The 27,400-nt window shown below is 40.9% G+C and overlaps 1 long non-coding RNA gene across 2 annotated transcripts in view; it reads left to right on the top strand.

Moving 5' to 3' along the window:
- The first annotated feature begins 3,301 nt into the window (after positions 1-3,301).
- LOC110482853 (uncharacterized) overlaps positions 3,302-27,400 on the top strand; it is a 49,697-nt gene continuing 25,598 nt past the window's right edge. The window contains exons 1-2 of one of the 2 annotated variants that reach the window (XR_013340317.1): positions 3,302-3,424; positions 20,644-20,733. This is a non-coding gene — a long non-coding RNA (uncharacterized LOC110482853). Of the gene's footprint in view, positions 3,425-20,643; positions 20,734-24,780; positions 24,885-27,400 lie in introns of those variants that run through there. The other variant, XR_013340318.1, reaches the window with a different exon arrangement.

Here is a 27,400-nt window from a genome sequence, read left to right as displayed (position 1 = left end):
GACCTGATTTAAGTCCCTTAATAGATTTCAGTAGGGAGTGTACTTGACTTTCTGGCTTCATCATCAACCCAAAATTTGTTTTCAGAAAATTGAATGGGCTTTAGTTGCACAAATACCACTCTCATGCATATGAGTTCTATGGCTAAAACAAAAAATGGCTTTTACAGAACACCTTCTCTTCTTTAGTTACAGACTTTTTGGCTGAGTTTCATGCTGTTGGCATGTTGCATGTAAATAAGTTGTTCATCTACTGTTGCTCATCCATCAGCCTACAGCATACTGTACTCCAGCTTTGTGCTTAGTAAAAACGAAGCTCACAGGTAACTGCCTATTAATAATTAATTAATCATGGCTGCACTTTCAGTCTCATTGTGAACAATGGCACAAGTTCCACTGGCTTGACTAGGGGTAGGTTTTGGCCTGTTAAAATGATTCATATGAATCTTCTCACGCTCACCAGGCCATCAGCAGATTTGGCAATGCCCTGTGTGCCAAGTGTGCTGCATTTCACTGGTGCATCTGCTTGATGGGCTAGACAATGACTGAGTCGGAAGCAGGGGTTATCTGTAGAAACAGTCACAGATTTCCGTATCCACAGATTCCTCCCTGGACCCACGTTCTCCACATACTATCTTCTGGCCATCCTTAGTGGAGGGGAATGTCTCAACCCACATAACTGCTCTGACAATGCCCATTGGGGTCTGAGGGACCTCTCCAGGGGGTGGCATTGGTGCATCCTGGGGACAGGGCCTTTCTTAGTCACACTGCTTCCTTAAATTATTCCACCAAGGTTGTTCTCTTTCAGCCAGGACTTTCTTGCCGGCCTTGCACAGCTCATGTAGGCACCAGTCCAGGTCCAGTTACTGAATCCTGCCTCTGTTCCTGTTTCCATGATGTTGAGAACTGCTTCCTCAGGCCTTTTCTGATGTTCCAGAAAAAAAAATGAAGCCCCCTAGGAAAGGGTTAAATGCTTCATTGATTAAATAATGTGTGGCATGTTTACATATTTATATTCAAAGCATTTCAAAATTTGCTCTTTCTCTCAAAAGAACAATAGCAACAACTGCTCTTCCAAATGTAAAATTTCCAGTCCATCACTTCTGTTACCACATCATTCCATCCTGCAGATTTCCAGTTTGATTGCTGTTAAAGGTTGAAGAAGTTTAAATTGACCTTGACCTGCAAACATGTGATTTACAGTAGATGATATTGTTCTGGAAAAACAAAACTTCTGTCCTGAAGCTAAACTGCATTTAATGATTAATAGTACTTCTCCTGGGCCAAGTTCTGGCATGTTTACTAACACTGTACATTATTTTAACTCCTCCTGAAGCTCCATTGATTTTGGAGGCACTCTTCCAAAGTGAGGCAGATTCACAATATGAATAAATATACGAATATATGGTTTTCTAATATATTATCCTGATTTTGAAGATAAATTCTTTGATCACTTCTAACCTTGTCTTCAGATTGTTTGTAAAGTCCTTACAAATTATTCAAGCATATTTTAAAAATGCACAGATATTGCCTGTTTTCTTAAAAAGAAATCCCTACTGGCAATATCATGAGATATTGGAATAGAATATGTATGTTTGTCCTGGAAGAAAAAAAGTTATCTTTCTGCTTTCTAAATTATGAAATATGTTCTTGTTGGAGACTTTAATGGAGTAGGGTTAAACTCACAGGGAATTATACAAGTAATTGTAAAACTGTGAAAGAATATCCTTCTAGTGTCCCTGTGAAGCTTGAAAGTTTGGAACAATGTGTGTTAAAGAGACAAAACTGGCATTGCAGTGTTGCTGGTACTATTGGTACCTTTTATCTTTTTTGGCATGTCTTTAGGAAACAGCAGAGAAAGAAAAATATTAAATTGAACACAGCAAATTTAATTATAAAACAAAGCCACCCACCTTGCTGTCAGGGTCAGGAAGTATAATCGCCTCCTTCTGACGCAAGAATGAGTTTAGCAACATATGTTAAATGAACAATTATTTAAAATAGAAGGAAATTGCCTTAAAAACAACTGCAGTATCTCAGACTGTAGCACTGCAGCAGTGCAGAAAAACAGTCCATTGTGGAAGGCACATGCACAAACAAGAGCACTCCTACAACCCTGTGCCGCGACAAAAGCTTTGCTTTTGGCAAAAGCAAAAACCAATAATTTCACAGAATGCTCTTAAATATCTCACTTGTATTTGATCTCAGCAGCTTGTTCTGCTTTTGATTTTTTTAATGTTTGTTTATTTTGGTCTTTCTTTTTTCAGTGTAATTATTTGTTGGCTGCATGACTAAATCCTAACGCCCAAAGCCACTGTTTGCTGCACAATGGCACGATGACATTGGGTGTTTTCCAGTAAATTGTGTTTCGCTGAGTGTCGCAAGCAGCGGAAACACCGAGCAAGCGCATCAGCAATAGATGCACACCTAAGAAGAATAAAAAGAAAAGATCTTTTTTCACCAGAATAAATCCATTTCTCTTGAAAGCACCGGGAGTCACCTGACCGAGCCCGGAGCCTCCAGGATAACACAGCGCCAGCCTGCAATGGGAAAGAAATTAAGCAGGGCTGCCTCCGCCTCGCACACGCCTTTTAGCCTGTCGACGCGTTGCCTGTCCGTATCCCTCACAGCGCATCTGTAGAGCCATTAAATTGGATAATCCCTCTGGCCTTTGATACATTTCTGGACATGATTATTTCATTACTCGCAGTATATCAGTAGGATCATAATAAAAAGGACTTCTGACAACCTGCCAAGAGTTTTGTGGCCTTGTAAACACAAAAGTGCTCTAATAAAATTTTATTAAGTGTTAAAAAGTCATAAAAAGTGAAATAACATAAACTACAAAATTTACTGTCCTCAGCAAATGCTGAAAATATCGTCCATAGTAAAATTAAATTAGCATGTAATAGCGCAGCAGCGTGGAGTGGGCTTGAAAGAGGATCCAGGAGGGGAAAAAAAAAGGCGAGGGGTGGGGGGCGGAAAAGAAAAAAAAGAAAGATCGCACTTGAACTGAGCGCGGGTCACGGGGGTTCGTTTACGGCGATCCCCGCGTGTCCCGCGGGCCGCGGGGACGGGAGCGGCGCGCCGCCAGGCGGCGCTGTGGGAGCGGGAATGCGCCGGGCCCGCGCCGCGACCCCCGCGGGCCGCCGGGAGCGCCCCCCGCCCCAGAAATGAGCCATTTACGGGGATTTTGGCGTCTTCTTGCAAATCAAAAAAAAAAAAAAAATGGTACGAGGGAAACAATACGGGTATATCTGGGCTGGAAGGCTCCTGGCGGGGCAGGCAGCGCTGAGCGGGCTCCCGACGGCTTCGGCCTCGCCGCCGCCCCGGCTCCCCCGCGCCCGGCGCAGGGCGTCCCGTGCCGGGGGCGGGCGAGGCTGCCGAGAGCGCTCGGCCTCTGCGCCCCCGGCAGCGCAGCAGCCAGGTGAGTTCAGCCTTTTCTTCGCATCCGTGCTGCCCAGGGAGAAGGCACGGTCGAGACGGGACCGGGCGAGCATCGCCGCACACAGCCGCGGCGGGGCGGAGGACACAGCGGGACGGGACGGGACGGGACGGGACGGGACGGGACGGGACGGGACGGGACGGGCTAGGCTGCCGCCGCTCGCCGTGCTCTCCCGTGCCGTGCCGGCCGTCCTTGCCCGTGGGAAGGGGCTACGCTTGTGTCCCGGCTGCCTCGGGCCGGCAGCGCCCGGTTGCTGGGGTGCGGGCATTGAGGGAGCAGGCGAATGGCGATGCCAGGCTCTCCGGGCATCGCCTCCCCCTCGGGGTGTCCGTCCCTTGATGCTCCGCCGGGATTTGTTGTGGCTGGCCGGGAAGGAAGCGACCACGCTGCCGTCACATGGAACCGCTTGCCAGAGCCGCCCGAAACTTAATGCGGGAGGGGGGAGAGAGAGGGAGGGGGGAAAGAGGGAGGGAGGGGAGGAATAGTAATAAAACAAGGAATGTGTGGTTAGAAGATAGTTTAAGTTTCGTTTTATTCAGGTGGGGAGGATAGCCGCTTCTCATGTGGCAAGGCTGATGTTCAAGGCCGCTGTACGAAAAATAGCGACTCGCTGCCTAAGCCCGGCTTGTCTTTGAGCCTGAGCTGCTGCTCGCTGAAGTGCAGCCGGAGCAGCCCCGGCGGGGAGCGGGCAGTGAGGGCTCCGTAAGGGAAAACTCAGCATACATGAGCAGGAGCAACGAGCCTCCTTCTCACTAAGGGGGGAAAAAATCCCCACGAAGTTAGTTTTAGCAGAAATTCCAAGAACTCTGCTCATTTCAGTCGCTTTAAATCTCTACACTGTGTCTTAAGGCAGAGTTACAAAGAAAAAAGAGAAACAGTATTGTTATTTATTTTGAGACGTCTGAAATAACGAGAAAGTTGTAGGTTTAGTATAGAGCAGTGCTTGCTATAGCTCGGCTGCCATGAATTAAGGCTAGTTTCTAAAAATAGCTATTTCTGTTTGCACATAATTGGCTCGGTGCATGTGCAAACCATACAGCCTTAAAATGTATATTTATCTCACTGATTCAAAACTTGTAATGTTTTGTATACCCCTTATGTTCCTCACCTCTGATTAAGACAATGAGGGTATTACTTGGTAATTTATTATACTTTTACTGACAAATTACAGAAATAAAATACATTTGGAAAAGGAGCGAAACACTTCATTTTCTTCCATCTCAGATTTTTATATAAATCTTCCATAATTTTACAGTAATGACTGCAGTTACTAATACTCATAGAAAGTTGTACCTTTTAAGCAGAAGAAAACAACCATGTCACACTGTCTACTGCATTTTTTAAAAATCTGAGCTTTACACCATCCATAGGAACACACACGTTTTCAATGAAAGCTAAATAATTGATTTTTTTCTATCTAATTAAATTTTAAGTCTTCTCTCCCCAAATATAATGTAAAGGCTGCAAAAATGCAAACAGAAAGTGTAGCAGCACTGTGATCAAAGCTTTGAACTTAGATGAATTAAAAAGTCAGCAAAGCACTACAGAATTCCACATACATGTGGCTAAGGTGTGTGCACGACTGCATAACTTTGAAGAGTTTTTATGTTAAATGAAGGGGTTTGGAGTTAGCTTGCTTTACCAAAAGACTTTCCAGGATCAATGCTAATATTTGTTGGATTTTAGAAACATTCCTGGGAATTCCCTCTTTAGGCTATGGTGAGCGGATCACTTTTCTTTTTAAATATGGTCTTAAAAACATAATTCTGTCATCTGGCTGATCAGCTGTTTGCTATTTTGTTCTGCTCCCTGCCTGAGCAGGTACTTGTACAGTATCACAACATGAAGAATCCCATTTGCTCCCCAGGGTTTACAGACAGGACTCGGGGTACGTGTTTATGAGTGCAGCATATGGGTTTCTGTGGTAAGAGAAGCATTTTTCCTAAATTTAGCATTCTAATTTGTGATGGGTGATTTTGAGTATGCAGCACTACTTCCATAACGGAATTTTTATATCAGCTTAATGTGACGTAAAATTTAAAAGCTAAAGATACGCCAGGCGACTGTAGGTTATGTTTAAATGGAGATAATAAAGGTTCAATGTGCAAAGGTCTGACGCTGCCTTAGACAGGGCTGGCGCTCCTGTTGCTCACATCCAGCTCCATCCCAGGTCGTTCAGGATCCGCCACTGCCTCGCAATTCCAGCTGTGACAAGCTCTGCCTAGGGAGGCTTGCAGCCTGCCTGTCAGAAGGGCCTCAGAGGGCGAGGGAGGAAAGCCCAGTTGCAGCAGAGTGCAGTACTTGCAGTAGGCAGGATGGAAATTATCTGGGCTCCGCGACTGGGGCTGCACATGTGGCACTTTTCTGGCAGGGTTTCTTTACATGCTTGCAGAATTTAAAGGCATGCACTGTCCAACAGAGGCCTACCTTGCAATACATTAACCAGATCTTTCTAGGTTGATTAATAGCTTCAGTCTTTTGTTGATGGATTTTTATTTTTACTGGGTTTTTTTTTTTTAGCTGCAATACAGCTGGACCCTATGCTGCAGAAAGAGATAATGGATGAAATCTTGGCTCTCCTGAAGTCAGTCACAAAACTCACTGACTTCATTGGAGCCACGTTTTTATCAGCTGCTTCATAATACTTTGTATCAGCCATATGGAGGAGATTTAAAATTGGCTTTAGAAGAAATAGAAATTAGCTCCTCTACAAATTATTTGCATGGGTTATCTGGGGGGCTTTTCTCCAGGTAATATAAATGGCAACACAAAGTAAAAACTGCCAAAAAGACAAATAGGTATATAACATTTTGATTTCCTGTAACTACAGCATAACTCAACTAAAATATTATGTTAAAATCAACAAGGTTGGATTATTCTATGTAAGACCACCAGGTCTGATGTAGATGAAGCAAGGGCATGGGAAGACATTCAAAGGCACAACAGGCTATTTACTGTTCATGACACGTTTTAGAAGATGTGAAACTGTGTGTCAATGACGCTGTAACACGAGAGGCAGTGAGTTAAGCAGGAGAGACAGTATTAATTCACAGCCCTCGCTTTTGTATATTTAGTGTTATTGAATTGTGCTTCCCCTTGATATTTTAAACAGATGCATCATAATGGACTTCTCAAAATCTGATTTAAACCATAACACCAGGAAGCACAATTTTGCTAAAAGGGGAGGGCGGGAAAAAGAAACTGCTGGACTCCCTGCCACTGCCACAGTTGTATTTTCACAGACAGTTTTTTCTGATCCATTAGCCTGCCAGACAAGGATGGCACCTATCCAGTGTAAATATTACATTTTCAACATTTGGATGGCATTTTGAGCAATATTTCTTATCCCCTGAGAGTGTACACTTTATAAATACAATATTATCTGCAATTCAGAGCTAGGTTGTGGTAGGATATGACTTTATAATGCAAAGGATATTTAAAGAACACTGTGTATGGACTCACTTACTGAAGAATAAAACTTCTTCCTCTCAGTTATTTTAATTTACAGTGAAAATTACTTAAGCACAGCATCAAACATGCTTTTTTTTTTTCTGGAATAGGGAGGATCCAGACATGATTTTGGAGGAATAACTCCATGTGTAGACAAGATTGGTTGCTACTGTTCAGCATAATCTACACTGTGCATATCTTGAAGTAGAAAGCCACACTAGCATTTTTGGGAGCTAATGTCCTCATTGGACTAAACTCTTCACTGTGTATATTCCAGTAATATCCCACTAACTGTGCCAGATGCTGACAGAACTCCTCGTTGGAAATAATTATGAAAGTTAATCCATCCATTGCAAGCAGTGAATCTTCTTAGAGCAAGAACTTGTTCTAACATTCCCTCTCTGGTTTAAACCCTCTTTCTTGTCAAAGGGAAAATAGGCCATATTTAGATGGAGCCCCAATACAATTTCTTTGTGTTTGTTTTTCTAAGTAAAAACAACATAGCTGGTTTGGATAGCCTTGTGTAGGGAAGGAGGAACCACACCCAGACACAGCAGTTCTATCACACACTTAGGCTGAACTATTTGCCCTGAAATTTGTGTTTGCAATGAAAAACCTGACCCATCTTTAACTACAGAAGTATTGCTTAGGACTATTTTAATATACACCAGATACAGTCCATTAAACTGGAATAAATATAATCCTGATAATACTAGTTTCACATTTTTCTGCTTGTAGGTACTTTTCCATACTCATTTTCTGCTGTTTTGAAAGAATGTCCTTATTTCCTGACTTGGAAGTACAGAGCAATGCATTTGTCTCCTGTTCAGTTTCCCGCCTTCCCTTCAGTTTGTGGCTCATGACCCTTTGTGTCTTTGGCCTTATATTTACACACTTTCAATGAAATATTATGAGCTGCTGAGTGATTCTTATTTTCCAGTTGCTGCCTGCAGATACCAAACATGGAGGTCTGGTAGTACAGTAGAGGGCAGGTCATGGAGCCAAGTAAAGAGGAAGCCCCACACCCATCTGGCTACAACAGCAAACTGAAAAAGATATTACTGATTTTCATAATGAAAAGCTGGGTATGGAAACTCATGACTTTCACGTAGAAGTGCTTTACCATGGTCCTGAAGGAGAGACACATCAGTGTGACTGGCTGACTCTGGGCTTGTAATCAGAGCTGGGGAATCTCTGCTGGCGTGGCCGTGGCTTTCCAAGAGCCCATGGAATGCCCTGTTGTGCCCCAGCACAGGCAGCCAGGGCACAGTTCTCTCTGGCAGAGAATCAGGTCTTACATTTCAGCCTTTGTTGCTGCAAAAATAACCTTGGAAATAAGAAGCCTGAGTAAACTAAGGAGCTGGCAGGAAGCTTGGGATAATAATTCCGAGAAGTGCGAATCGTGCCCATCAAATGTGATACCTTAGAGGCCTGATAACAATGCATTCAGAGCCAGGCAATATTAACTATTAGTGGCAAGTCCAATGGCAACACAAATAACTGGCTAGCCTGCTCATCCCACTGGGGAAGTTCCTCCACATGCAGAGGAAATGCAAACTTATTAGGGCTTGAGCATTGCCAGGAAAAAGGAATGTCCCAGTTCCGTATCAGGACATCTCATTCTTGTCACTCTGCTCCCTTGGTAGCATTGTGTATTTTGCTGAATCAGCACGAGGGAGGTGAGATGGGGAATAAGCAGAAGGATCTGGCTTATGGCCCATAATCAGTAGTTAGACACAAGGATCTTGATGGATCTCTTCAATTCAAGATATCCTCTGATTCTGTGAAAGCAATACAGGATGGAGTAGAATGCTATGGGAAGGACGGATACATTAAAATTTTGATTATTAGCAAGAACAACAAAATAAGTTATTGAGTGACAGATACCTGCTTTAGCCTTATACTAATATGAGTGATGCAAAGACCAGTAGTCCCATTTTTGTCTGGGGAGTTTTTTTAATACAAACCATACAGCCAGTTACACCAGGGCACCTGAGAGCGTAACACTGAAATGAAACCAAAGTCATGTTGTCATGGGCATTCCTGACAGTAAAGTCTCATCTTCTTGTGTCACTGTTCCTGTAGCAGACAAGCTGAATAACTCCTCCTGAAATGCTTTTGGTCCCTGGGACCAAAGGCTTAGGATGGATCCTGTCACACTGCCTGGAGCACCTCTACCACCCTGAAGTTCTGCCTTGGTCAGGGCTCTTCATAGCACCCAAAAGCACACATCCACCCCTTCCTCGTGGTTTACACATTCAGTCCATTAGCCAGTAAAGCATCTTGGTCAGCTCCAGGCTCCCATGGTTTAGCTGTCAGCAGGGTCAGCAGAATTTTGAAATAAAATTGGAAGGCACATATCTTCTGGTATAGATTGGTATATACTTACTTACACTTCTGGTATATACTTACACCAAAGCTTAAAGTGAGTAAACTGTCATCCATTCCTTGCTCACTGTTGTTTAGAATGTGCTGCATCTGAGAGCCAGAGCCATTGGAGTAAGGAAGAACAGCTGCAGTATCTCTAATGACATCCAGTGCTAGAAAGTTCTTTGAAGTTGCATAGCTGCTGTTTCTTCTCTATGATTTCCAAATGTGGGTTGTGGGGGAAGAATATCAATGGTAAAAGCACCCGTCATTCTAATTATTTGGACAATTGTTGTCTGTGTCACTTATTTTTATGATGATCTGAAGAGGGAAAGCAGAGAATTTTTTTGATGGTTATAAAACATGCATTATTTACATCTGAGATGAAAAAAAAAAAAAAAAAAAAAAACCAACTAAAAACCACCCTATACAGTATTTGTCAAAGGCCAACATACTTAGGCATTTCCAGAAGTGAGTTTTTACTTTATTGTGTATGATTGCTGATGGTGTGCCTGATTACTGGGTAGATGACTGGGCATTTCTAAAATGCCACCACCATTTTCCAGCATTATCCATTCGGTGACAGGGACACTCTCACTTTAAAATCCATCAGAAGTTTGCTGATTTTTCTTTATTCCCATTCCCATCAGATCACTGTTATTGCAATACAAAAGAGGGCCAGAAAGAGTATGGACTGAGCCTTAATGGGCTCGCTCCTCAGACCTTGCCAGTACACCGGGGGCTGCAAGTTGCCATGTCCCTCTTAGGAGGGCCAGTGCAGTCCTTAGTGCTCTGCTTGGCCAGTTTTGCCAGGCAGTGTAAGAAAATGCCAGTTTGGAAGAGTTGTGGGTTTCTCAGCTCTGGGGTGTGACGTGCGTGGGAGGAGGACTGAAGCCCAGGGCCGGGAGACCCCCTTTGGAGCTGGATGCTCTGACTCAATGCACACAGGCTCCTCCTGGAGTAATGCAAACAAGTGCTGACACACCCTACAACTCCTGCAGCCTGTGAACACCTCATGCTGCACTTGCTCTCTGATAATGTGTACCTGGACCTTATAACAATCATAACATTCACTCCAGAACAGTTGTGGTTTATTGGGTATTGTAGATCCTTACTTACTCTGCGGGAAATAGTAAGACTGTATGCCAAAGGCCAGATTCTGCTTTGTTGACTTAAATATACAGGTTCTTCAGGAGACTGCAGCAGGAAAGTTACTTTTCAGCATGAGCAGAGCCAGCAGAAACCCTGGTGCTGCTCTCAGTTCTGCAAGCCCAGTGAACACAGCGTGGCTACACATGGCTGGCCACTGGCTCCATCAAAGGGTGGGGTAGATACAAGCCTTGGCTTGTGTTGTAGCTGAAATAGTAAGATTGACATACTAGTTCAGTGTTTTTATTATTTTACTGTTTCAAGGCACTGAAAGGACTTCAAAGATTTTTTTTTTTTTCCTGGTAATACCCCACATTTTCCATCCTTTGTATGTGCAAGTACCAGTTTATAACAGTTGGTATCAGATAATAAATTGGGAATCAAGGGTATATCTGCAAGAGCCTATAGCAGCATGGTAGTTGAAAAAGAAATATAAATCTCAGCTGTTACTCTGCCAGTGACCCAGAGAAAAGCAAGAATATAGAAAGAAAACTGCTATCATTTAAATGCCCACATAAGAATACTAAAATACAAAGCTGCTTATGAGTATTTTGTAGCAAAATACTGTCCTGATAACAGATTTTGTTTCAATTTTGTGCTTATATGTTATTTTAATGTATCCAGATTATTTTATATACTGTTTATAGACTATATACTGTTTATATACTATATTCTGTTAATCTCTTTTGATTAGGTACCACAAAATTTAAGGTTTCTTAAATATAATTGGCTGGAAAAGGGAGCTGTTAGAACACCTTGACTGACATCTCTAGCATGTTGAAATAAATACACAAGCAAAGTTAATCACTACATGGTTTAAGAGAAGGAATTGCCCTAACTTTTATGTATGACTATGTTACCATGTTTAGATAAATTTTCTGATGTAGGTCATTAAAGAGGGACCAATTCATTTTTGTCTGTCCTAAAAAGGGCTCGGAAAAACATGGTTTCTCATCAAACATCCACTGAAAAGACAACTCACTGTAATACACTGAGATAAAAAATGGTTTCAGAAGGGGAACATGCTTCTTTATCTGGTGGGCCCATTATACTAGTTGTCTTTGACAGCCAATGAAGAGTCATGTAAATTTACATTAATTGATTTTATTGTTAATCTGCTTGAAATTTTTTAAGTCAAAAGGAGGGAAAAAACTGAAAAACATTCAATCAGCCACTTTATGTCATGTTTAGCTGTAAAAAAACCTGCTGCTCTTCCAATCACCAGCAAGCTGCAGAATGCTTTGCAATTTTTACACACAATTTTCTTTCATCTAAAGCCATAGACTGCCTATGTTTTACATTGCCACCTCTAACATTTATATTTTACCACTGTGGGCTGCAGTATTACATTACAATGGTGCTGAGCCCACCTACCTTTTACATCTCTTTTCATGAGGTATTGTCTCCCACAGTGTTGGAGACGGCCTGTAACATAAAAAAACACTTTCTCAGTACAGGAAGATTGCAACACAGGACATTTCAGTGCAAAACTACACCAAAAAGACCTTACAATTGGCACATGTTTCTGTACATTTCATTTGCAAAGATGGAAAAACTGTAGTGCAAAGGAAACCTCTACTAAGAGGAGAGTTTATTAATTTCCTTAACTTATTTTCTGGTGATTGGTATTCGAAATGCTGTGATAACTGACTAAGTTCTACGTGGTTACCACTTTAACCTTACTCCTCTCCACACACTGCTGTCAACAATGCATCCAAATAGTCAGCAGAGTATGTGAATTGTGTTCTGGAACTAAATATTACCTGTTTAGAAAAGATTTCAGATATCCAGTGCTAACCAGTGGGGGGCAAAGTAATTTATTTATCAGAATGTTACACAAACCATTTTTTTTTAAATTCTCCAAATGTAATAAAACAGTTTTTGTCTTTTGATTCAAGACTAAAAGACCAATCAAGACATTTCTAATTGTGCAACATTTTTGAATTCCTAGTACTGAGTTTATGGTGTGTAGCTAGAGTCAAATTTGCTTGTGCTAATTGTCGACAATTGAGGTGATGATTATTTCATCAACAGCAAGCTTGGTTCCTGAGGGTTTGATTTGGAGGGAGCCCAAGTCACTCCTGTCTGCTGATGAAGCTGTTCCACTGTGTTACCCTCCTGTCAAAATGGGTTAACACAGTGTAGCCCATGGCCACCATGCTACAAGAGTAGCATTTCTAAATGAAAGGTCCTGACAAAAGAGGGGGATGCAATCCTGTCACAGAAAGGAGCTTTTCTTCGCTCACTCCCAGTGCGTTACCCAGCTCGCCGAGGACAGACGTTCACTGCATGCACACATCTGGCCCAGCCTCTCTTCATGTACCATCATTCATCAAGTCCTGTCATGTTAGCCTTGCTGCCCACATTCCCCCAGCACGCCACAGAAAACTTTCCTCTCAGCACCTTACATTTCACTGCCTCGTAGGCATCCTTTGTTCACTTTAACAGCAAAATGGTGCCATTCAGGAGCTGGAGCAACATAATTGGTACTTACACAGCACAGTCCTCCAGCCACCAAGAGGTCTGTGAGTGCATGGTCGGGCTAGGATTGCTGCAGTGTCATTCACTGCTCCAAAAAAATGCACACTTAATATTTTCATGATGTATTTTGTCCCTGTGATTTCAAGAATGCTTTGTAGATATTCATTCTCTCTATGTATGTACTAGGTGAAGCTGGGAAGTATTAAGTCTCTGTGGAATATGAGAGATGAAAAACATAAAGTTATACTTGTCTCATTACTGCAATATAGATGCTGTGAACCCTGGTGGTCAAAAGCACTATTTCTGCTCTTTGAACATAATTTCAGATTTTTCCACTTCATAGCTCAGTCCTATCAGCAAAGTAGGCCAGTGTATTGCAACTTTATGACTTTTGAGACCAAACTCATGCAGACAGAGGTGTCCTGCTGCCTGTGAAATGGAAGGCTGCAAGGACAGTGCCTCCCAGCTATGACATCCATGGAAGAAGCATGGATAGGACCATTAGGCACTTCATGCAATTCACAGGTTAAGCCACTCCTCAAAGGGTGATATTTTAACTTTTATTTTTACAGCATTTCATTTGTTGAGTACCTGTCTGAGGCTTATGATCAGTGAGGGCAAGGGGAGAAGCTCCTTACCTGTGTGCTTTAATACACACTCCTGTCAGTTCGTGAGTACGAAGATAAGGGAAATGTGATGTACCCACAGTCTCCTGATCCCTTTTACCCCACTGTAGTTCTTGTGGTTCTGGGAGGGTTTTTCAGTTGTATTTCCACACACATTTATCAGTTTCTTCTTTTCCAACTACCTCTCAAAGCCTAGGTTTTGTCTCTTTGCCTTATCCAGCACCCTTGCCCCTACTCCTTTCTCTGCTGTTTGTCCTAGATGACTACATTAGACTATCATTCACCAAAAGAAAAGTATGTTATTTTTTTTTCTTAATTTTCTCCATCACATTCCATTTGTCTCCTCAGTCATCACAATTCTCTTATCTTGTCAGGCTCAAAATCTTGGCACCATCATTAGATATTTGCTTTCTGTTGCCAGTATCTATTCCACTACTCACTATAATAGATAACCTTCCCCTAGTACATCTATTTTCATCTCTTTCTGTACATCTTCTCGCTGTTCAAACTATGGAGTGACTCAGCTCTAGGCAGCCTTTTCTTGACATGGCTCTGTTTGTATTTGTTTAATGATATTCACCTCAAACAGTCATTTAAAATTTAGGCATGTAGACAGAGCAGTAGGTCTGTCAATGTGTGAATCACTTGGATCAGTTGTTGAGTTGAAAAATTAGCAATTTACTCAAAAATAATAAGCTGTTGAGGTTTACTAATGGAGAGCCAGACAATTGTGCTGTAGACGAACAGAGCATGGGTCTATGTGCAAACACCAAATTAACCTATGTATTTCAGAAGAAAAATGAATTGTTAAGGATCTGTGTTCTTTCCTCAATATTTGACATGCACCAATACTGTGTCATTGTGCCCTGAATGTCTTGCTGCTTGCCTGTGACACAGTCCACAAGGCACAAGAGTTATGAAATGTGGATCCTTCCGAGACATTTCGTGCTTGTCAGCTTGGCAACCGATTTGTGCTGGTGATGAGATTTGTCTGAGTTGCTGGGCATTGCAGGCCTGTTTCTGTTTACCTTGCCAGCCCATTTGCAGCCAGCTGTTCTCCAGCAGGAGACAATGTTAAAGCAAACACACACATGGAAATTGTCCGTAATAATTAAGATACCAAGGCAGCAAGTCCTTTAAATGTGTGCTTAACTTTGTTTAATCAGGTGACCAGTCTAAAGTTTCTCCTGAAATGTCTTCTACACCTCTCGTATTAAAATTTCCTCAAGGTGAGAAAAAACTAATTATGTTGGTCTTCCATGCATATGTCATCAAAAAATGCCCACATGGCTTCTGAGTGGGCCTTTTCCTGTAACTGTTTCAAAATTTCTTTCATATTTTTGATTCCTCCCCCTGTTTATTCTCTGACAGTACTTCTGCCCACCAAATTGTCAAGATGTTGGTAATTTCTTTTCTCACTCGTTATATTTTTTGCTATTTAAAAATAAAAGAAGACTCTTCATTCATGTTAAAAAAAACTGTTTATATATCCTGTCTCTGCACCCAAGATACCATGGCTTATGTGCTTTGTGGGAATAAATGTGCTCATTAAATGTCTTTGAACATGATCATCTTGATCATTATCATCAGTATTTAGGAGATGAGCTTCCCCATATTTTGTTGGTATTCATTAGAAGATCAAAAGTTGTTGATATTCAGAAATGGAAGTAGATATCTGTAGCAACTTATAGTCTTGGAGGAAACTTAGCAATTAGACAGATAAAGCCTGATGTAATAAAAGGTCTTGAGACTCATGACTTATAGACATAGCCAGTCATGGGCTCAAACATTTTTCTGAAGGACAACCCGTGTCAGATCATCTTTTGCTTCTCGTGTTTGCAGATTCCCAATTTGGGTCTGCCAGGTAAAGTACTTTGGTAAAACAGAGTTGCTCCTGTGGAAAAGTGGCTTTGGTGGGTTATAAGGCTGCAAAGACACAGAACAAGTCAGGTCTCCCCAGAAGGGTGTCACTTGTCAGGAACACCAAAGCAGAAGTTTGGTGCAGCTGAGCAAATCAGACCTGCCTGCAGTACAAGCAGGCTCACTGGAGCTTAGCTGGAGCTTTCAGCTAACACAGTCCTGAGTTCTGGGCAGTCTGCTTCTCTTTTAAACAGCTTCAAGAAAAACTATCAGTAGTTTTAGAGCTGAAAATTTCTAAGAAGAAATATAAGAGAAATTTAATGACCAGACTTTACTGAAAAGCTTTTCTGGTCATTACTTCTCTGACAGGAAATCCATCACAAACTTGAGGTAAAAAAAGCAAATACAAACCTCATACAGATTTCTCCACCATGGTTAGTTCTTAACCTGCTACATAATATATTCATAGAAAATAACTTCTCAGGATCTGAGTATCAAGAACCTCCTTATCTCCAAGCTTGCCTCAGAGAGCTGTATGCAAGCCAAATCCTCCGGCTTGGTCATTGGCTCCCATGCAAACAGAGAGGAGCTACACTGCTCCTTTCCCATCCTCACATGGTGGTCTGAGGAAATACCAGAGCTAACATCTCAGCACCACTCTGTGTTCCTCTGGAAAAATAATCCATAACACCAAAAAAAGGGAAAAAATACTCCACAATGGTTACTGCCAAATGCCATTAACCTGCTGTCAACAAAAATGTACACCATTGCATGACAACAGAGCAGTGTTTCTGTGTATGATGAAGTACAGTGGAGCCATCTGCTCGCAGTGTGTGGCCCGAGTCTTGGGCTGCAAGACTGTCTGAAGAATTTGTAGCACATTTCTGAATGTCCCATCTCTACCGCAGATGTCTCCATCTGCACAGTAGTGTGGTGCTGTACATCTCACATACCATAGCATTTGCAGTTTCTTAATCTCTTTAATGGGTAGTTCTAATCATGCCGTTTATCATTTACAGCAACCATTATTCCCCTTATGACTGGATGGCATGAGATATAATAATGGTGGTATTTCATCTCTGCAGCAGCTGTCAGGGCCCTCAGCCTTCTGAAACACTGCTATCAGAAATAAAAGACACGAGTGCTTCATCACTTCTTTTGAGGGACTGTGCCTGTGATGCCACCATGGCAAATGGGCAAGAGAGGGTTGCTGGTTTCTGAGAGTAAGATCCATTCATGCCCTTCTGCCCTCAGAAGAGACACACTGAGGATGGTGCTCAGTTCTGTAGGTCCACAATATCCTGTTGTGCCCTCTTCCTGTTGAAAGGGAATCTCAAAGAGGAATGTGGGGCAAATTCCCAAAAGAGAGCTGAACGAAAGCTAAAAAAGTGAATTTCAATGGTGTGGAGGATATTCTCCCTCAAAGCCACATAAAAACCATAAAAAATTGAATTCTAGATGTTAGGAACTCTTTGCCAGCACTTTTAGACACCATGGATACTTATTATCATGTCTACATTGTAGGGGTTTTGATAATCTATGATGTAGCATAGATATAGTCACAGAGACTTTACTTACCTGCATTTATCATTCTGGAAAGATCATGTCTATTAATCACAGATAAGAGCACAGCCTATTGTGTCCCTGACAATTAGAGCTCTCTGCCAGCAGAGCAGACACAAATGCTAAGATGAACAAAAACTAAGGTCTCTCTACAGGGTTCAGGTTGTTTGGGTTTTTTTCATAAAGTCTTGTACATGCTATATGTCAGCTCTTGAATTTCTGAGGTGTTCTGTAAGTGAAACTGCAGTAGGGAAGGGAGGGTAAATACCTAGCTGCTACAAAGCTATGCTGCAATTTTCCGTAGGGTTGGAGTGTTGCCTTGTCTTTGTGAGCTGCACTAGAGAGAGCTCACAAAACACAGGTTTGAATATACAGAAGCTGAGCACTGAGCACACGGAACTCGTTGCTTTTGGAGGTGATGGGAATGACTTGAAGGAGAGCAAGAACCTTTGTGGGGAAAAAAAGTTTGTAAAATGTTAGTAGAAAGGAGAAAGAGAAACTGTAGTAAAACAAAATCAAAATAAACAAATAAATGGATAAACAGATAGTTTAAACAGACCTGGTTCTGCAGGTCATGGTATGAACTGTTTGAGTGCATTGGCCACTTCCCAGGAAGGGGTCACCTGTTTTGAGTCTGTGACTCCTGCTAGGCTGGACCAAGTCTGCCTATTCTCTTTTATCCATGTTTTCAACTGCAGAACAAAGATAAGAAACTTTTCCTGACAAAGAAGCCATTGAAACGCTCCCCTGAAAATGTCCCAATTTGACCAATAAGCATGAACAAATTATCTAATCAGAAAATCCCCAATGATGGAAAACAATCTACCCATTTATGCCTGGGCAAGATCAAAACTTTCAGCATTTGGTTGTGCATTTTATAATTTCAATTTCATTTTGTCTAGATAATAATAGTACAAAATAGTATTTTTACTGGGTTTTTTTTGTCAGAACTTCATGTGGCTTTGCTAACTTCCCAAGTATTAAGCCAGTTTTTAAAAATAACTGATTTTTTTTTCTGAAGTTCAATTTATTTATTCCTTCCATTGTACTCTTGTACACTCTTGAGGGGGGATCTCTGATCTTCACCTGTCATGCATCTAGTACATAAGGCTGTAAAGCACTGATGCAGGAACTTGGAAAACTGCTCTTGGTCCAGGTCACAAGTATGGTTTTCAGGCAGCTGATGGTACTTGCTGGGAGCTGGCACCTGGGAACCCTGAGGCAGCTTTGGGATACTCAGGGCTGTCAGAGCCATACCCTTCAGTGTCCTTTCTGTGGAAAGATGAGGGAGAAGCTGGGATCAGAAAATCCAAGCACATCTGGGTCTTCCCTGCAGAAAGCTCTGAGATGGCTGGAGCAGGCACTCCCACTGCTGGGTGCATGCTCTAGACATACTCTGGGTTTCCTCTCTCAGATGTGGCCTAAGGGGCTGCTGTGGTACAAATGATAATTTATTATTGTAGCACATACATCTGTATGAATAACATGTTCATAATAATTAATATATGCTTTCAGGGTGGTTCAGCTGCCATAAAGAGCACTTTAATTTATTTCTTAATTTCCCCAAAGAAGTTATCTGCTATGTGAGAAATCAAAAGCAGTGTTCTTCAAGCTCTAGCAAGATACATACTCCTGCAAACAAGACAAAAATTGCTCCTGATTTTTTCCTTATAAAATTATTTGTAATTTATTTCTGTCAACATTCTGAACTCTGAGCAAGCTTGCTGCTGAAAGACCAGAGACAGAGAGCACATTTTAAGACTATTTGGTTTTACTGAGTTTTACAAGTTGGAAGAGAAATAACATTTATTCTTAGTTGCTATATATTTCCCCTTGGTTGCTATATATTTCGAATCAGCTGGGTTTTCTGCAGAAAGCAGAACTGTCCTTTTCTTGTCCTTTTATAGAAGGATTTATTTATATTTTAATTCAGGAAGGTTGCCATTTGGAGAGAGTGGAAGATCTTGAAGGAAGCTGCAGCATGTGTCATCGGGGCAGTTGTGTCTTTGTAATACTTGTTCAGGAACCAGAATTATGAGCCTTGGCTTGCTTGGCAAGAGAAAAACCATTGGCATTCTGGGTCCTGAAACAAGTTCTTCTGAAAAGCATTACCCTTGCACACACTGCTTTCCCAGCTGAAAATTCATCCTCTGCTCCTGCACCTGCCCTCACTGCAACACACCTTTGGAGTGAATGCACTGCAAGTGCAGTGGTGTGGGGCTGCTATGGCAGGAGGGACAGGCATCTTCCTACTTTGCTAAAGTGGTAGAAGCAGCATTGCCTACAACATGTAGGTATTTGTTTTCTTCTGTAAAGATGAATATTTTGCTCTGCATTTTTAATTTGCCCTTGCGCATCAGATTTTTATCTGACCAACAAAATCTTGTCATCCCATCAACCAGATCCTGACCGCTCCCAATATCCCATTAGGACTCTTAAGCTTCTGATGTTCATGAACATTATGGGTGTTATAAGATAATGGTAATTTTTTTCACTTTTATGTGGAATAAAATAGGTCATTTAAAACTATTTGCTTTGGGATCAAATTTCTCCCTTCTGACCATGCAGAAAACATAAAAGGCAAACTGACAAGCTGATGTCAGCTGAAGTTTAGAGGTCATTTACAATCTCTATTTGGGTTTGTTGTTTTTTTGGTTTTTTTTTTTTTAATTTAAATAAATTAACCTTAAATTCTTACATGCAACTGAACTGAACCCTAAATAATCTAGAGCCTTGGAAATGTTCTTGCAGAGAAAAGGACTTCTCTACAACTAAGAAATGCTTTCAGATGTCAAGAAAGACATCTCTGAAAAGGCATGTAAATGAAAATTTGTTGGAAGACATAAATGTGGTTCACAAGTGCTGTCTATGACCGGGAGTGTTTGGAATGTTGGAAACTAAGCCCAGGTCTCTGTCACTGAGATGAATTGATGTCACCTCAGCAGAGCTGAAACCTGTCTGCCTCTCATGCCTGTTAGGAGGGCTGTGCAAAGTGAGTTGTCAGTGTGGATGCAGTCTTTAGTCAATAAGGGATTCTCATGTTCAGGCCATCCTTCATTGTTTTACACAGGGATTTAGGAACCGATGTGGCTTAAGCTGAGTCACATTGTGGGGACACAAAAAGGGAAGTCAGATGTGGTTTTCAGCTAATCAAAAGGTTTTGAAACTCTTCTAGAGATAAAGTAGATTTGTGTCTGAAACAGTGTATTAACATTTTTATTAAAATGTCATTGTGTTCAGGGACATGTTCACTAGGACAGGCAGAATTGCAACTAAAAATGTCTGAAAATACAGCACTAAAACATCTAGGAACTGCATCAACAGGAAACTCACTTCACACAGGCCACCAAGGAGACATCAGATGCTAATGAACTTGAGCCTTTGCTGAGGTGATGTAGTAGCATAGGTCATTGAGTTGAATTAATAGATTTACTCAAAAACATTGATCATATGTGATTAGAGGACATAAGTATGGCTAAAAATACAAATTGAAGTCACACTTAAGGAATCAACAAATAATTTGCATCCTGAAATATGAAACCCTTAACACCCCACACACGTGCTTTTAAATCGTAGTGCTGGATAGAGACGTTCTAGTATTGACCTCATACAGTCAGCAGCCAAAACTAAAAGCATCACACTAACCCAGTGCCTTTGCTTGCACTTAGCCCAGAGTGACATCATTGTGCTAAATCACTTGTACAGGCAGAACTGAGATCTGAGACAGAGACATCTTCAAAAGAGGAATTTCAGAAGTCTGCTCTGCAGCCGGGATGCTGACAATGTTCAGAGTTGGTAAGTGTTGTAAAGACCATGTGCCATGGAAATCAAGGAAAGACAATCAGCCAGAAGTAACTGATTTGTGTCCATGTTGTAGTATCCCCTGCTGCATAACACAGGCACAGCCAGTGATATTTGCTACATTTTTGTTGAATAGATTTGCTTTTAGAAACCCTCTGGAGTGCCACTACATTCTGTCCTATCAGTGCTTCCTGTTACTGAAACCTTCTTATGTTCAGCCTTTTGTTGTTCTTTGTTCTTCTACACTTCTCCCAGATTTTGTTGGGAAAAATGTGGCATTTCTGTTCATATAGCTTGAGTTTCTCCCCGTTCTTGAAAAGAGAAGAAGGAGCAGAGTATTAGAAACCTCAGTCTTGTTTTGATGTCAGTAAGAGTTTCACATAAGTTATAATAGCAGTCCCAAGCATAGAAAGGATTATCTATGAAACTTTTTATAAACAATATTTTGTAACTGTTATGTAAGCTGAACTGATCTGCAATACCTAAACTGTTCATTCTTTTCATGGCAGAAGAAAGAAGATATTATAAATATGTAAAATAAGGCACTAGTATATTAACATAAATAACAAATTTTAAAGCTTTGTAAAAAACAGAAAACTGCTAATGGAATAATGCACATTTGTTGATTCTTGGAGCAGACATTGGCCATACATCATGCACCAAAGCAAGTGCTAAGAGTATCAGCACATAACAGCATTATTTAAACTTCTTTTATGGGAGAAATTAAATAGTCATTAAAGCAGCCCATACTGACTCACCATCTCCATTTTCTATTTTTTATTTGCACACAAGAGACTATCACAGGATTTGGAGTTTTCATTAGTACTTATATCCTTAAAGCAATTACCTTCATGGCAGTTGACCAAATTATCAATAGTTGACTAAATTATCAATAATGAAAGCTGCCCTTCCAAAAGGACCAGCCCAAAGATCAGAAACTTAAGATTCAGTAATTCCATTGGGTCATCCTGCTTCAGTTAAGCTTGCCAGACAACCTTAGGAAAGGGTTATCATATGGTCAGTCATTCCATTTCTTGGATGCTTTCACCAACAGATACTACAATGGGCCAAAGATGGTGTTGACTCCTGACCCACAAGAACTGACTTAAACCCACTAACCATTGCATGTAGAACACAAAATACAGTGAGAAGATAAATTATAATTACTGTTGGTCTGGCATAGATTTGAATGAAGGAGTAAAAGACATAGACAAAGTACATGAAGATCAAAGCTCCTGGAGAGGTGGTTATTTTTAAAAGTATGGATTTGTATGTAAAGATCTTGATTCAAGTATTTTCCCCTGCATGTTTCTGCAGCTCATGAAGTTGCTCACATTCTTAAAGCTAAGCTGAAATGGAAGCCAAATGTTACCACCCACATAAGCATTCTCCATTCAGCATTAGGGACACCAGGAACAAAAAGTAACCAATCTTCTGAGTAGGAAACTATTAAATCCCATACGTCCAACCAGGGCATGGGGAAAGCCAAGTGCCATACCTATGCTCTGGTATATGCTGTAGCTTTGTAAATTTGGCCCTTCCTTTTATTTAGGAATCAAAATACTTTAGAGCCAAGTTAAAGAGATGAATTGCAGATTGAAAGTCATTGGGTTGTTGATGCTCTTTATGCCAGATAAAACAAATAATAGAGCTCCATGGAATGGAAACCTCCATAGTCTGCCATACACTGAAATTGTTTATGGTTCACTTGGCACAATTTTTTCCCCTTGGACAATAAATGGACTTTTAAGCTGAAAGTTAATTTTTACTTTAAGAAAGCTCTGGCTGTAAAAAATGGACAAATTAACAGCAATGAGCACTTTCACACAGGAGAAAATGATTCATTAACTGTTCTTTCGCCATTGTAGAAGAGCCCATTTTTGCCTGGTCCTCAGAGAGTCCAAGGATGCTTGCAACACAAGCAACATTTAGAAAAACTTCATTGCACAGAGAAAATTCCAGACTTAAATTTTCTTCTTGAGAGAGTTCAGTACTTACTTTGTTCTGTGTGTGTGTGTGTGTGTGTGTGTGCATGCGAGTGCATGTGTATGTTTATACACAGAATTAGGTTCTAGCAAAGGGAAAGTGCATTTATGCAAAAAGCAATTCATCAACCACTTCTGTGCCCAGAAATTCACTGAGGTAATTTAGATACTTTAATGGCAAGGTAGTTTAGGTAAGGTATGCAATAAATGTTTCCCCTAACCCCTTCAAACAGCTAGAGTAATGGAAAATGTGTGCTCTAAATGAATCTTTTCAGTAAAGTAATTCTTGTTTTAATTATTTATCAGTTAGAAAATATGAAATATAATGACATCGCAAACTTCTCTGGAATCTCTTTTCATGTAGAGGGAGCACTCTTACATTAGCTGGAGTTTTATGCAAGTCTAACTAAAAGGCTAACATAATGCAGTGTGCAGCACTAATCTGTTTCTCGTAATAGTAAATGTGCAGCAAGCACCTACCACAATGAGGAGACCCTTTGGATCTATTTGCAACATTTTCACCATGGCCTTGACCTTAGTGATGTCAGGCATATATTATATCTCCACTATAATTTACTATTGACATCATGGATTAAATTTGTTGTTTCAGCTAATGTAACAGAGCAAGCAAGGTAGACTGTGAAACAAAGCCAGCTGCTGAAATACGAGGGTTGTCAAGTATAAATTTACAAAAGATATTCAGACAGAGCACAGAAGACAAAAATAAATGGACAGAGAAGCTGGTTTTGACAGACTGCAAAGGGCTAGAGACTTAAACTTGAGCATTGTAAATCCAAATGTCACAAAACACTGCTACAGAATGTGAGACATGTCTATTTCTCAGGAATATAAATGGTGATATGAGACAAAACTTTCAAGATGCTGTGCATTTTTGCAAAGTCTATCACTATCTCCTGATAAGAAACTTAGTGATCTTTTCCGCTTAGCTTTAAAAGAAGGAAATTCATCATTTAAATTCAGTGACCAACATAACAACTGTATTTGGGACAAGTAGTTTATAAAAATAGCAAAAAAAATCTTGCTATAGTTTTTTGGATTTCTACAAAAATATATTAAACTGACTGATATGTTTGTTCTCTTGGTGAAATTTAGCCAATCATACATGATTAAATTTTTTGGGGGGGCATTCATATGGATAGATGGTAGTTTTCAGCTGTTGTGTTCTGTGCAAGAACAGCACTATATAAGAATAAAATATTTTTTTTATTTTTGAGGTGTTAGGCCAGTCACATACCTCAAGGTGTGTTCTTTTGCCAAGGCTTCTCTGTGATTCCCAGAATGATGTACTGCCTGTCCACCTGAGAAAGGGCTCAGTAGAGAGAGACACCCACGGCACAAGATGGGCAGCAGGGCTCCTGCAGGCCTGCAGCTGAGCCTGGGGAGCACCCTGCAGTGACCTCAGCTTCCAAATTCTCATGTCATGAAGCCAGTAACTGAGGCTGAAAAATGAGGCACAGCATGTTGGCCAAAGGCTCCACCTTGGAGACTTTCAGCTCCGTGTTTGACTCAGCAACAAGCATGCTCTTTCTTATTTCTTTGCAGTTGAGGGAATAAATCTAACCTGAGGAAATTAAACTCTGACTCCATGACCTAAATAGTTGTCAGCACAGATTTAAGAGGAACATATAATTGTCACAGTACCATCAATGAAGCAACTGTGGGTTATACCAAAATATAAACAGGGAGCACTGTTTTGGGATAAACACAGAGATGGGAATCATACCTTTCTGTGTGACATCTGGAATACCTCCAAAACAGCTGCATTTTGTGGAATCCCTTCCTCCAGTGCAAATCCATTCATGGCCTGAGTGATGGGGTGGCTGTCTCTAGCAATTGAAGAGCAGAGGAGGTAAAATAATGGCTAGCAAGAGCAGGGTTTATTTTGAGGGAGTTCATTGTTTCTTGTTGGGTTTTTTCACTACTCAAAAGGCCTAATCTTAAATAAAAATTGGGATGGGTTAAAGCAAGGTTTTGACACATGACTAAAAGCAGTGTTAAGACAAATGGTCTATAGCTGTCTCCTATTGTGTCAAAGATGCTGTGGAAGATGATCAATGTAGGCCAAGCCCAGAGAGATTCCACGCTCCACTCATGGCAAACACCTCTCTGGAGCAGCTCGGATACCTTGTGCTGCAATAGGTAAGAGCAACAGCATGCCACATGAGCTTAACATTAATTTTGATTCATTTTGCAGGTCAAGCATGAAATACCTCTTGTAGTGCTCTCTGGTGCTAAATGATTTACACCAGTTTAGAATTTTCCAATCTTAGCATCAATTATTTGTGACAATTTCAGATAGCTATCTAATTTTGGCAATGCAGTATTCATACCTAGGACTCCATTCCCTATATATTGATTACCTCTAAGCTTTGCTTTTTTTAGGGAAATCTTTTACATTGCTACACCTGGTTAGCAGATGTGGCCTGGCTATTATATGTAATGCAATTAATCTGGAAGGCTGGCGTCACAGGACTTTCCGTGATGCTGTGGCAGCATTATTGTGATTCATTAGTGTCACTTCCTCAGCAAGTTGTAATTGGCAGTGCATATTGTTTCTGTAAAAAATCAGTCACTGTGGTGGTAGGAAAAAGAATGGCATATTTTCTTTTCTGAGGAAAACAAAGGTTATCCTTGTTTACACATCTAGTGTGAATGTAAAATGAACAAGCTCCATCCTTAATTTGCCTCTTCTACCTCACTGCAAAGCCTAGGTGTTAGAGGATGGCGCTGAGATGCATTCACCAGACAAAAAGTGTTTCCCATTATTAATGGCTGGAGGAGCCCTCTGTGTAATCAAAGGGCACAGCTGCAGTGATATACGGCCAGTGACAAACGGAGAGATCTTTCCTTCTCACTGCTACAAGCTTGCCAGCTTGCAGCCAGCAACTTCCAGCGCTGTATATCTGCAAGATAAATAGCACGAGATATGAATATACGCAGTGCTTACAGTCTTGAAAAGTATTGTTATATCCCCCACATACAATCATTCTAAATATGACTTGAGTGCATTTTTCACAATTTCAGAGCTATTCTTGCTGTTTGGAAATAGATACAGCTTCTGAGCAGAGATTTAAAACCCTCTAACAGTGCTGCTTTCGGAGGTCTGGTTTGGAAGCGGATGTTGTACAGCTGATGGTGTCAGCAAAGCAGCTTTCTGAGATTCATAGCTCTCTTTCGCAGTGACAGGCAGCACTGAACTTTGCAGTGAAAGGAATCAGCTAAAGAATGTACAATAAATCCTTTTTAATTTTCTGATGCACCTATGACAAAGCAATCTAAGGAAAGAACTCATTCTCTTCAATATGTGCGTATTTCAGGAAAAGCCATGTAAGCCATTTCTTTTGTAGCTGTTTCTAGTCACATTTCAGTCATTTTGTTTATACAAAAAAAAAAAGATATTCTTTGTAGCACCATTTCCTTAAGCTAAGGATGTATCTGAACTGAAACAAAACTTTAAAAGGTAAACAGGGAGCAATTGCCAGTGAAAAGCAAACAAAGGCTCTTGGTAAATAAAAAATTATGTGCCCTTTAGCCTGGTTTGCTGTTGGTATAAGTGGGTCCAGATTTCCACAAACATGAAACCAAAGCTGCAAAGCTGTCAGTGGGCAAGGCCAGCCCTTGCATGGAGCCAGTGTCAGGAGGGTGTCCCCATGCACATGCAGGCACACAGGCACACGCACACACGGAGGAAGTTGGTGCCGCTCTGTGACCTTTCCATGAACTTTCTAGGAGATGCAAAGATCAGCCAAGAAGCCAAAGGTCAGCATTCATGCTGGTCACAAGCAAAAATCCATTTTAACCAGTCACTGGAAGAGTGTTTCTGCCCCTTGAGTTATCTCAGCAAGATACTAATAATTACATTTTGTATAGGGTAAAATTGACTCAGTCAGTGTTTAGTGTCTCAGCATGTCTCAGTGTTGCTGCGCTCATTTGACAACTTGTTAGATGCTATGTTCACTTTTCCCTTGTAATATATCTGTGCTGGGGAAACATAGAGTTAAATAATATGAAGGAAGTGGCACAATGTGAGAAAAATCTGGCAATTCAGAGTGAACAGTGCCACTGCTGGTGTTCGTGAGACACAAAAGTATGACCTGAAGAAAGGAAATTATATGTTGATTGCCTATGAAGAAAAACATTGAGTTAAAAGCAAGGCAACAGTAAAGGAAGTCTGCAATTTCAGTCGTAATTGACTTGTCCAGCCTCTCACACAGTACTTGGTATCAGATTATACCACAGTAGTATCTTTGTTTAAATCAGAGTTTAAAAAAAAAATAATCAGAATGAAATACACAAGTAATATAATCCTACTTTCAGCAGGTCAGAAGTGAAAACAAATGTGGTGATTTTGCTTCTGCTGTAGCCTGAGGTGGACATTTGCCCATGTGACAGCATACAAGATACATTTTAGCACAAAACTCCCATTGACTGCAACGGGACTCTGATCGAACCCAGACACAGCAAGTGCTGTGCACAGAAGAAGCACAAACCTCTGCCATATGACTGTCTTTACTGCAGCAGGCTGGGAGGATTTTGTTCTAAGAAATGAGTTATTAAGAACATTATTTTGTTTCCCCTGGCCGTTGCTTTTCTTGCTGGCACAGTCTAATAAATTAATAGTAAAGCTCCATTTAGGAAAAATGATGAGTGAAGCT

The sequence above is a fragment of the Lonchura striata genome, chromosome 8 (genome assembly GCF_046129695.1).
Source record: "Lonchura striata isolate bLonStr1 chromosome 8, bLonStr1.mat, whole genome shotgun sequence".
Classification (NCBI taxonomy): Eukaryota; Metazoa; Chordata; class Aves; order Passeriformes; family Estrildidae; genus Lonchura; species Lonchura striata.
Note: the sequence above shows the minus strand (reverse complement) of the source record. Positions and strands in the feature narration are given on the sequence as shown.